Raw genomic sequence first — 10,221 nt, forward strand, 5'->3', positions numbered from 1 at the left:
AGTGGGTGCTTCGTCTGGTTGGCATTAAGTTTCTCAAGTGGAGAATATTCTGTCAGACTCTTACTTTTGTCTTCCAGATAGTGAGTGAGCTACATGACTGCAGAAATCCTAACCTCTGACCTGTTTTTGTGGTCAGCATTATCTGTAATGGCTAGTCCAGTTGTTCCTGACCAATGTTGAACTGCAGGAAACTGATAATGGGGATTTAGTGATGACCCTCTTTTCTTGAAAATGATCATTGTTTGCTAAATGGCAGTCATGCCACACAATGGCCTGGCAAAGTCTTGATATTGTCCATTGTTACATATGGATACAGACTACTTCAGTCATTGAGGAATTACAAAACATACTGAAGATTGCACAGTGAACATCCCCCCTTCTGACCTTAGACTGGAGATACTACTTTACTAGAGTCATAGAGATGTACAGCATGGAAACAGATCCTTCGGTCCAACCTGTCCATGCCAACCAGATATCCCAACCCAATCTAGTCCCACCTGCCAGCACCCGGCCCATATCCTTCCAAACCCTTCCTATTCATATACCCACCCCAATGCCTCTTAAATTTGCAATTGTACCAGCCTCCACCACATCCTCTGGCAGCTCATTCCATACACATACCACCCTCTGCGTGAAAAAGTTGCCCCTTATGTCACTTTTATATCTTTCCCCTCTCACCCTAAACCTATGCCCTCTAGTTCTGGACTCCCTGACCCCAGGAAAAAGACTTTGTCTATTTATCCTATCCATGCCCCTCATAATTTAGTAAACCTCTATAAGGTCACCGCTCAGCTTCCGATGCTCCAGGGAACACAGCCCCAGCCTGTTCAGCCTCTCCCTGTAGCTCAGATCCTCCAACCCTGGCAACATCCTTGTAAATCTTTTCCCTACTGCAGAGAATGTTTTAAACTGAATAATGATGAGGGTAGATGTGGAAGTTTAAAATGAACAAGGAAATAGTGCAGGGCAGCAATTCAGGAAAAGATATCCAGTGAGCGACAGGGACTGAGCACAGAAACATAACAATGCACTAAAAAAGTCAGTAGAAAAATACACAAGGTAAAAAGACAGAATTCTAAGGTCCTTACCTGAATGCTTGCAGCACAATAGATTAAATGAATATACAATATAATTGTCATTACTGAGACAAGGCTGCAAAAAGACCACACCTGGAACCTGAATGTTTATGGGTGTTTGACATTTTGTAATGATAGGGAGATAGGAAAAGGTGGTGAGGTGGATCTGTTAATAAAGGATAATAGTTACAGCATTGAGAAAAGAAAAGAACTTGACTCAGAGTCTAAATGTAGAATCATATTGCACAGAACAGACAACAAAGGAAATCTGTTACTGTTGGTTGAAAGAGCCCTTGACTACATTGATTTATACTCTGTACTTTCGCATCAATCAATCAATCGATCAGAGGAGCTAATAAAAGTACTACAACAATCATGGGAGACTAATCTTCATAAAGATAGATAAATTGGCAAAAATAGCCTGGAGGATATATTTGTAGAATGTACTCGGAACAATATTTTTTACAATACATATTGGATCAAACAGAGAACAGGCGGCTTTGGATTCAGTGTTGGGTAAGGAGGTTGGATTAGTTAATGAGTAATAATACATAATTAGTAAGAATCCTCTAGGTAGGATTGATTGTAAAATTCATCACATTACATTCAGTTTGAGCATACAATTTGCATCTAAAACTAGCGTCTTAAGCAGAAAGCTGATGAGGGAAGTCAGAGTTGGCTAAAATAGCAATATAGATTACTAGATAAGGAGGAATAGTGGTGGTAGTCATAGAGACATACAGCACGGAAACAGACCCTTCAGTCACAACTCCTCACGGTGACCAGATATCCTAAATTAATCTAGTCCCATTGTCTAGCATTTGGCCCATATCCCTTTAACCCTTTCTATTCATGTACCCACCCAGATGCCTTTTAAATGTTGTAATTGTACCAGTCTCCAACACTTCCTCTGGCAACTCATTCCATACACACACCATCCTTTGCATGAAAAATTTATTCCTTAGGTCCCTTTTAAGTCTTTCCCCTCTCAACCTAGACACCACAACACACGGAAAAAACCTTGTCTATTTACCCTATCCATGCCTCTCATGATTTTAAACCTCTATAAAGTCACCCCTCATTCACCAATGATCCAGGGAAAACAGCCCGAGCCTATTCAGCTTCTCCTTATAGCTCAAACCCTCCAACCCTGGCAATATCCTTGTCAATCTTTTCTGAACCCTTTCAAGTTTCACAACATCCTTCCTACAGGAGGGAGACCAGAATTGCACACAATATTCCAAAAGTGGCCCAACCAATGCCCTGTACTGCTGCAACATGATCTTCGGAGATAATCTTCAATAACTTTCAACTATCATATTTGATTGAGAAAGAAAGAGTTAAACACACCATCCATGGCTAACTAAAGAAAGGTATTAAATTTAAAGAGATGTACTGCCTGATTTACACATTACCAGATCTAAAACAAGTGGATCCAGAACAGTTTGGCTGGGCTGAGGGCATGGTTTGTCCTGAACTGGTTGAGCAAGGGACCACACTCTCAGTGATGGTGGTGATTCAAAGTCTGCCATTCAATAGGTGAGGCTTGTTGCAAGAAACTTGTTATTGACGTTTTGTCTCTCCCATTCCTTGACCATCTAGAAGTCTGGTGGTGGATCAGGTTCAGAATATTTGCGTCTTATGGGGCATGAGATGGAAGGTGGACAGTGGATAGATGGAATATGTCATGAAATGGTCAGTGAGGTGATGATGATTTCAAACAAGTCCTGGGTTTTTGCCAGTCAGCATTCATACCCATCGTCATATACAGGCATCCCTGAAGCAAATAATCCTCCTATCTAATTCCAATTACACAGCTCTTCAGACTTGGATGTTTCAACTACATTATAAATCCAAATGAAGAAATAGTCACTGCTTTAACAACTGAAACTAAGTTGTTACCCTAAATAATTTTTTTTTAAAAAAGTCAAATACTGAATTTTCCATCCAAATATCTTTCAAAATAACTACAAAAGTATTTCTGAAGCACAAATTCAGCTAAGTATGTCTTTAGCTTGAAGCACTGGCTCATTGGGAAACAAAACGAAGAGTGATACAAGTTACAGCAGACATTGTTATAGACAGAGATGTACAGCACCGAAACAGACCCTTCAGTCCAACTCATCCACGCCAACCAAATATCCAAAGCTAATCTAATCAATCAATTGGCCCATATCCTTCTCAATCCTTCCTATTCATATATCCATTCATATGACTTTTAAATGTTGCAATTGTACCAGCCTCCACCATTTCCTCTGGCAGCTCATTCCATCTGCGCACCACCCACTGAGTGAAAAAATTGTCGCTTAGGGTCCTTTTAAATTTTGTCCCCTCATCCTCATTTATGGGCGGCAGTGGTTAGCACTACTGCCTCACAGCGCCAGAGACCCGGGTTCAATTCCCACCTCAGGTGACTGACTGTGTGGAGTTTGCACATTCTCCCAGTGTCTGCGTGGGTTTCCTCCGGGTGCTCCGGTTTCCTCCCACAGTCCAAACATGTGCAGGTTAGGTGAATTGACTATGCTAAATTGTCCGTAGATTTAGGTGAAGGGGTAAATGTAGGGGAATGGGTCTGGGTGGGTTGCGCTTCGGCGGGTCGGTGTGGACTTGTTGGGCTGAAGGGCCTGTTTCCACACTAAGTAATCTAATCCTAAACCTGGACTGGACTTCTCCACCCCAGGAAAAAGACCTTGCCTATTTACCCTATCCATGCCCCTCATGATTTTATAAACATCTAAGGTCACTCCTCAGCCTCTGACATTCCAGGGAAAAACAGCTCCAGCCTACTCAACCTCTCCCGAAAGCTCAAATTCTCCAACCCTGGCAACATCCTTGTAAATCTTTTCTGAACTCTTTCAAGTTTCACAACATCCTTCCCCTATTGAGTTAAACAATCTGTTCTATACTTTAAGAAATCATCTAACCTCGAAGTTTGATTTCTTCCTTCAAGCAATCTAATTTAGTCTTAAATGTATTTATAACTTCTCAAAAAAAATTGAAATGCTTCATTTGTTATCTACCATCTGCTCTTGAACTGAATGGCCTCAGAACCACACTGGTGTGGGTTTGCAGTCAAGAGGTAAGGATGGTGAGTTTCCTTCTCTGAAGGGCATTTGTGAACCAGAATTTTATTTTTGTTAAAAAAAGTTTCCAGAGCACCAGAACAGACCAGTTTTAAATTCAAGATTTATCGGTGGGATTTAAGTTCCACTAGCTGCCATAGTGGGATTTGAATCCATTTTCCTAGAGCATTAGCCTGGGGCTCTTGATAAAACTTAACCAGCCAATACATTACCACCAGCCCCAGTTGCAATCCTCTAAATAAAGATCTATTCCTGAATTTGAGAGTTATTTCTGGCCCAACTTGTGGCCTCCCTCACAGTAGAAGACATTCCTTTAGATTTACTCAAAAAAAATTGCTTCCTAACCTTAAAGACTTCTATTGGTTAATATTCAGTTCAAGAAAAAAAGACCCCAGTCTGTTCAGCCTTCTCTTGTATATATTACTTTGTACGTATTGAACTCATTCCTGAGTATTATTTATGGATACCAGAACTGTTCCCGATGAAGGGCTTTTGCCCGAAACGTCGATTTCGCTGCTCCTTGGATGCTGCCTGAACTGCTGTGCTCTTCCAGCACCACTAATCCAGAATCCCCTACTCCAAGGGTCTAACCAAGAGTGAATAGAAGGTTAACATAACCTTTTATTAAAAATTCTAACATTCTGGAAATAAACCTCAGGTTGTTGTATTCTTGCAAGATCTCAGAAAGGCATTACACCTTTAGTCCAGCCAGATGGTATCTCAATAGAGGATGCTGTATTATACTAGGTCTTCATTTTAGTCTTTGTACATTCTGTTCATCTGTTAGCATGCAAATCAGCTGCAGACTCTCTATGTAATATAATAGTAATCCAAATAAACATATAATCCAGACTGTATTACAAAGTCTTGAGGGATCATTTGTGTAATAGCTAATAAACTTTTGGATATCGGAGTCAAGATGGTGTGCTATGTCAGCTAACATATAGAAAGCCACATTATGCACGCAGTAGATTGAACTTTATTTTTAAAAATGGCATTAACTTTTAAGGCTACTTTTTAAAAGTGATTTGTGATATGTACTCACCTTTTCTCTTAAGATATTTATCAAGCAGATTGCTGCCTCTGTTTTTGCTTTCAGAATACATCTCAAATTTACTAGGGAATATTCAACAAGCAATTGTTATCCTCCATGGTAGTATCAGGTGGAAATTGATGCCATTGCAGCAATTATCCCATCACAACTGGGGAGTTTTAAACTAGAACTAATGATAAAGTCATAGAGTCGTACAGCACGGAAACAGACCCATCACTCCAATTCATCCATGCTGACTAGATATCCTAAATTGACCTAGTCCCATTTGCCAGCATTTGGCCCAAATCCCTCTAAATCCTTCCTATTCATATACCCATCCAGATGCCTTTTAAATGTTGCAATTGTACCAGCCTCCACCACTTCCTCTGGCAGCTCATTCCATACACGCACCACCTTCTGCATGAAAATGTTGCCCCTTAGGTCCCTTTTAAATCTTTCTCCTCTCACTTTGAACTCATGCCCTCTAGTCTTGGATTCCCCTAGTCTGGAAAAAAAGACCTTGGCTATTCACCCTACCTATGCCCCTCATGATTTTATAAACCTCTATAAAGTTCACCCCTCAGTCTTTTATGTTCCAGGAAAAATAGCTCCAGCCTACTCAGCCTCTCCCTGTAGCTCAAACCCTCCAACCATGGCAACATGCTTGTAAATCTTTTCTGCACTCTTCAAGTTTCACAATGTTTTTCCTATAACACGGAGACCAGAATTGAATGAGGTATTCCAAAAGTGGCCGAGCACAGCCACAACTTGCTAACCCAATTCCTATACTCAATGCACTGACCAATAAAAACAATAAGAATACAGCATCACTACCCTGTCTGAGATTCCAACTTCAAGGAATTGTGACCTGCATCCCAAAAACTCTCTATTTGGCACCATTCACCAGGGCCTCACCATTAAGTGCATAAGTCCTGACTTGCCTTACCAAAATGCAACACTGCACGTTTATCTAAATTAAAATTCCATCTACCACTCCTCAGCCCATTAGATCAAGGTCCCATCGTACTCTGAGGTAACCTTCTTTACTCTCCACCACACCACCAATTTAGATGTCATCTGCAAACTTATGAACCATTCCTCCTTATTCACATCCAAATCATTTATATAAATGTTGAAAATTAGATTAACAGAAATTAAGTTGATATCTGTTAGTGAACACAGCAACTTGCTCAGCAGAAGGTCTCATCTGGTTCTCAAGTCCTTTAAAAAGGAAACTTACTACCATTATCCAGCCTGACTTACATGCAACTCCAAACTCTCAGCAATATGACTGATTTTGGATTATTCTGAAGTGACTCATGAACATCAATACAGTAGTTCACATCTACCACCTTCAACCCTTTCAAATGAATAAAATCAAAAATCTTTCCAGGTGGGTTGAGAGCTACCCAGTGTGTTAAAGCTATTTGTCATTTGCAGGATGGTAATGCATGAAACAGTTCACATTTTCAATAAATGTCACAAATGCAGGCCTGAACAGGAAACCTGGACAACTTTTTTTTCCCAAGGAAGAAGATTACTTACAGGGCCTCTGCATGAATTTAGCACAAATTGGAAGACACAATCAAATAATCTTGATCTCAGGAGGTTCAGCCATTCACTGAAAAAACTGTTCAGATTTTTTTTAAAAAAAAACATGGTCTGGAATTCTAAAGTAAAAGCTGTGTACTTTTGTTTGCAGCAGTCAACCAAATAGAATTCAAACATTACCAAAGTTTTGTTCATCCAAGGCAGTTGTTGAAAGTTAATTGAACTTAACACCATTCTTCATCCATAATGACAGCATGAAGTAATCCAATAAAATGAGAGTGGGATTTTATGTTGATTTAAGAGGGTTGCAGTAAATTTGTTGACTCAAACGTTCTCCACTTCTACACTCAAAAGCAAGTGATTCACCTTGATAGCAGCTTTTGTTGCCAGCTACTTTAGGCAAATACCAACCTTCAAAGTAATGAGGGTAATGAATGTCCACAGCAGCCATTGGAGTGGATAAGTTGATCCCAGTTCTGCCCAAGGATTAGCAAATAGCAGGAATGACAGTCAGAATGGACTTTTAAAAATGTTTTAGCTAGAATATTAAATAATCAAAGAACAAAGAAAATTTACAGCCCAGGAACAGGCCCTTCGGCCCTCCAAGTCTGTGCCAATCCAAATCCACTACCTAAACCTATCGCCCAATTCCTAAGAATCTGTATCCCTCCGCTCCCAACTACTCATGCATCTGTCCAGATGTATCTTAACTGAATCAATTGTGCCGGCCTCTACCACCTCTGCTGGCAATGCGTTACAGGCACCTACCAACCTTTGTGTAAAGTACTTTCTGTGTGCACCCCCCTTAAAAACTTTTCTCCTCTCATTATTGAATCCATCAATCTAGGGAAAAAGTTTCTCTCTAGCTACACCAGTCATGATTTTGTAGACCTCAAATCAGGTCCCTCCTCAATCTCCTTTTTTCTCATGAAAATAATCCTAACCAACTGAACCCCTCTTCACAGCTAGCACCTTCCTTACCAGGCAACATCCTCATAAACCTGCTCTGCACCCTCTCCAAAGCATCCACATCCTTTTGGTAATGAGGCGACCAGAACTGTACACAGTATTCTAAATGCGTTCAAACCAAAGTCTTGTACAATTTTAACATTATCTGCCAGCTATTATACTCAACACCCCATCCAATGAGGAGAAAGTGAGCAGATGCTGGAGATCAGAGCTGAAAATGTGTTGCTGGAAAAGCGCAGGTCAGGCAGAATCCAAGGAGCAGGAGAATCGACGTTTCGGGCATGAGCCCTTCTTCGGGCTCATGCCCGAAACGTCGATTCTCCTGCTCCTTGGATGCTGCCTGACCTGCTGCACTTTTCCAGCAACACGTTTTCAACCCCATCCAATGAGGGCAAGCATACCATACGCCTTCGTGACCACTCTATCTACTTGTGCAGGCATCTTCAGGGTACAATGGACCTGAACTCCCAGACCTCTCTGCTCATCAACTTTTCCCAAGGCTCTTCTGTTTACGGTACAGTTCGCTCTAGAATTAGACCTTCCAAAATGCATCACCTCGCATTTGTCCGGATTGAACTCATCTGCTACTTCTCCGGCCAACTCTCCAGTCTATCTATATTCTCAGACAGTCCGCTATGTTTTCTGCCACTCCACCAATCTTAGTGTCATCTGCAAACTTACTGATCAGACCACCAATGCCCTCTTACAAGTCATTTACGTATATCACAAATAGTGGTTCCAGCACTGATCCCTGTGGAACACCACTGGTCACCTTACATTAGAGTCTCATTTAAACTTCAAACAAGACCATTTAATGCAGTACTGAAAATGAAGCCTCAAATCCTTTGGGTTTCTGTGGTTCAGCATAATTTTCTTGCATTGCCTGTTCGCTTGAAAGTATGGAACACAGAACAGAACATAGAACAGTACAGGCCCTTCGAACCTCAATGTTGCACTGATCTTTTATTCTACTCTAAGATCAGACTAACCTACATACCTACCCTTCATTTTACTGTCATCCATGTGCCTAATCAAGTATCATTTAAATGTCGCTAATGTATCTGAATCTACCACTACCACTGGCAGTGCATTCCTCACACTCAGCACTCTGTGTAAAGAGCAGACCTGTGACATCTCCTCTAAACCTTAAATTATGCCCCGTTGTGATAGGTGTTTCTGCCCTGGGAAAACATCTGACTATTCACTATCATCTATTCCTCTCATCATCTTCGACACTTCTATCAAGTCACCTCTTATCCTTCTTCACTCCAATGAGAAAAGCCCTAGCTCCCTCAACCTTTCTTTATAAGTCATACCCTCCAGCCCAGGCAGCATCCTGGTAAATTTCCTCTGCACCCTCTCTAAAGCTTCCATATCCTTCCTATAATGAAGCGACCAAAACCGAACACAATATTCCAAGTGTGGTCTAAGCAGGGCTCTATAGAGCTGCAGCAGACCCTCGCAGCTCTTAAACTCAATCCCCCAGCTAATGAAAAGTCAACACACCATACACCTTCTTAACAATCCTATCAACTAGAGTGCCAACTCTTCCAAACCATGGATCGTCAGGCACCAGCTGTACAAATGAAGTTGCCTTTCAGGGTGCTTTGTAAATCCTGAAGCATAGACATGTGGGAAGTTGCAACTTGCAGTGGGCAATTCCACTGTTACCCTGCAAGTGTCTCTGATTCAAAGTTAGAGACCTAGAACATAAAGAAGGTTACAGCACAGAAAGAGGCCATTCACCCCATTATGCCAAAAGTTATTCAGGAAACATCAGACAGATAAAAAGCTAATCTAAAACATCATCAACTATACACATTACGGCCCACCTTCATCACTGAAGCATACCAAGTCCCCTCTTACAAACATGCCCTGACTACCCTCCTCAGGTAGTCGATCACTCCCCTTTAAAACCTTATCGTACCACAGTTAGTGCCATAGCTGTGTCCAGTCTTCCCTTGACTCTGTGCCGTTTGAGTTCCTCCAGCAGCACTGCATTGCCAATTTCTATGAAAGCCTAGATTGGAAGGGCCAGAAGAAATTCAAAGCAAGATCCAGGCAAACTTGTCTAATACAGTCACCCTCTACATTTCAGAATGGAAGGAACATCAGGTTTTATCTTCAGGCTGTATGGAGTTACATTAGTGCAGTATCACAGTAGTTAATGGTCTGTCAACAATTATTAGCTTGGCTCACAACTGGAGGGCAGCCAATTAACAGTAAATGTTCAAGAGCTTGCAATCCCTCAAAGCCATCTTTCAAACAAAAGTCAGTGTTCAAAGAAGTGGGGACAATTTCCTTAACTTTCCTTGACCCATCAAGGCCACACACAGCTCAATATGGCAAACTAGACATCTTCGATGGCTTTAGGGATAGATGATTGGTAGTACAAACTCAAAAGGCCAAAGAGCCTCTTCAGTACTGTATGACAAACAGGCTCCTTTCTTTTGATTACATAAAAATCATCAACTCATGGTCTACTAAAGCCACTAATGTTATCTGATCA

This window comes from Chiloscyllium plagiosum, unplaced genomic scaffold (assembly GCF_037043375.1).
Source record: "Chiloscyllium plagiosum isolate Xiang-an unplaced genomic scaffold, Cpla_swu_hap1 HiC_scaffold_2, whole genome shotgun sequence".
NCBI classification, from domain to species: Eukaryota; Metazoa; Chordata; class Chondrichthyes; order Orectolobiformes; family Hemiscylliidae; genus Chiloscyllium; species Chiloscyllium plagiosum.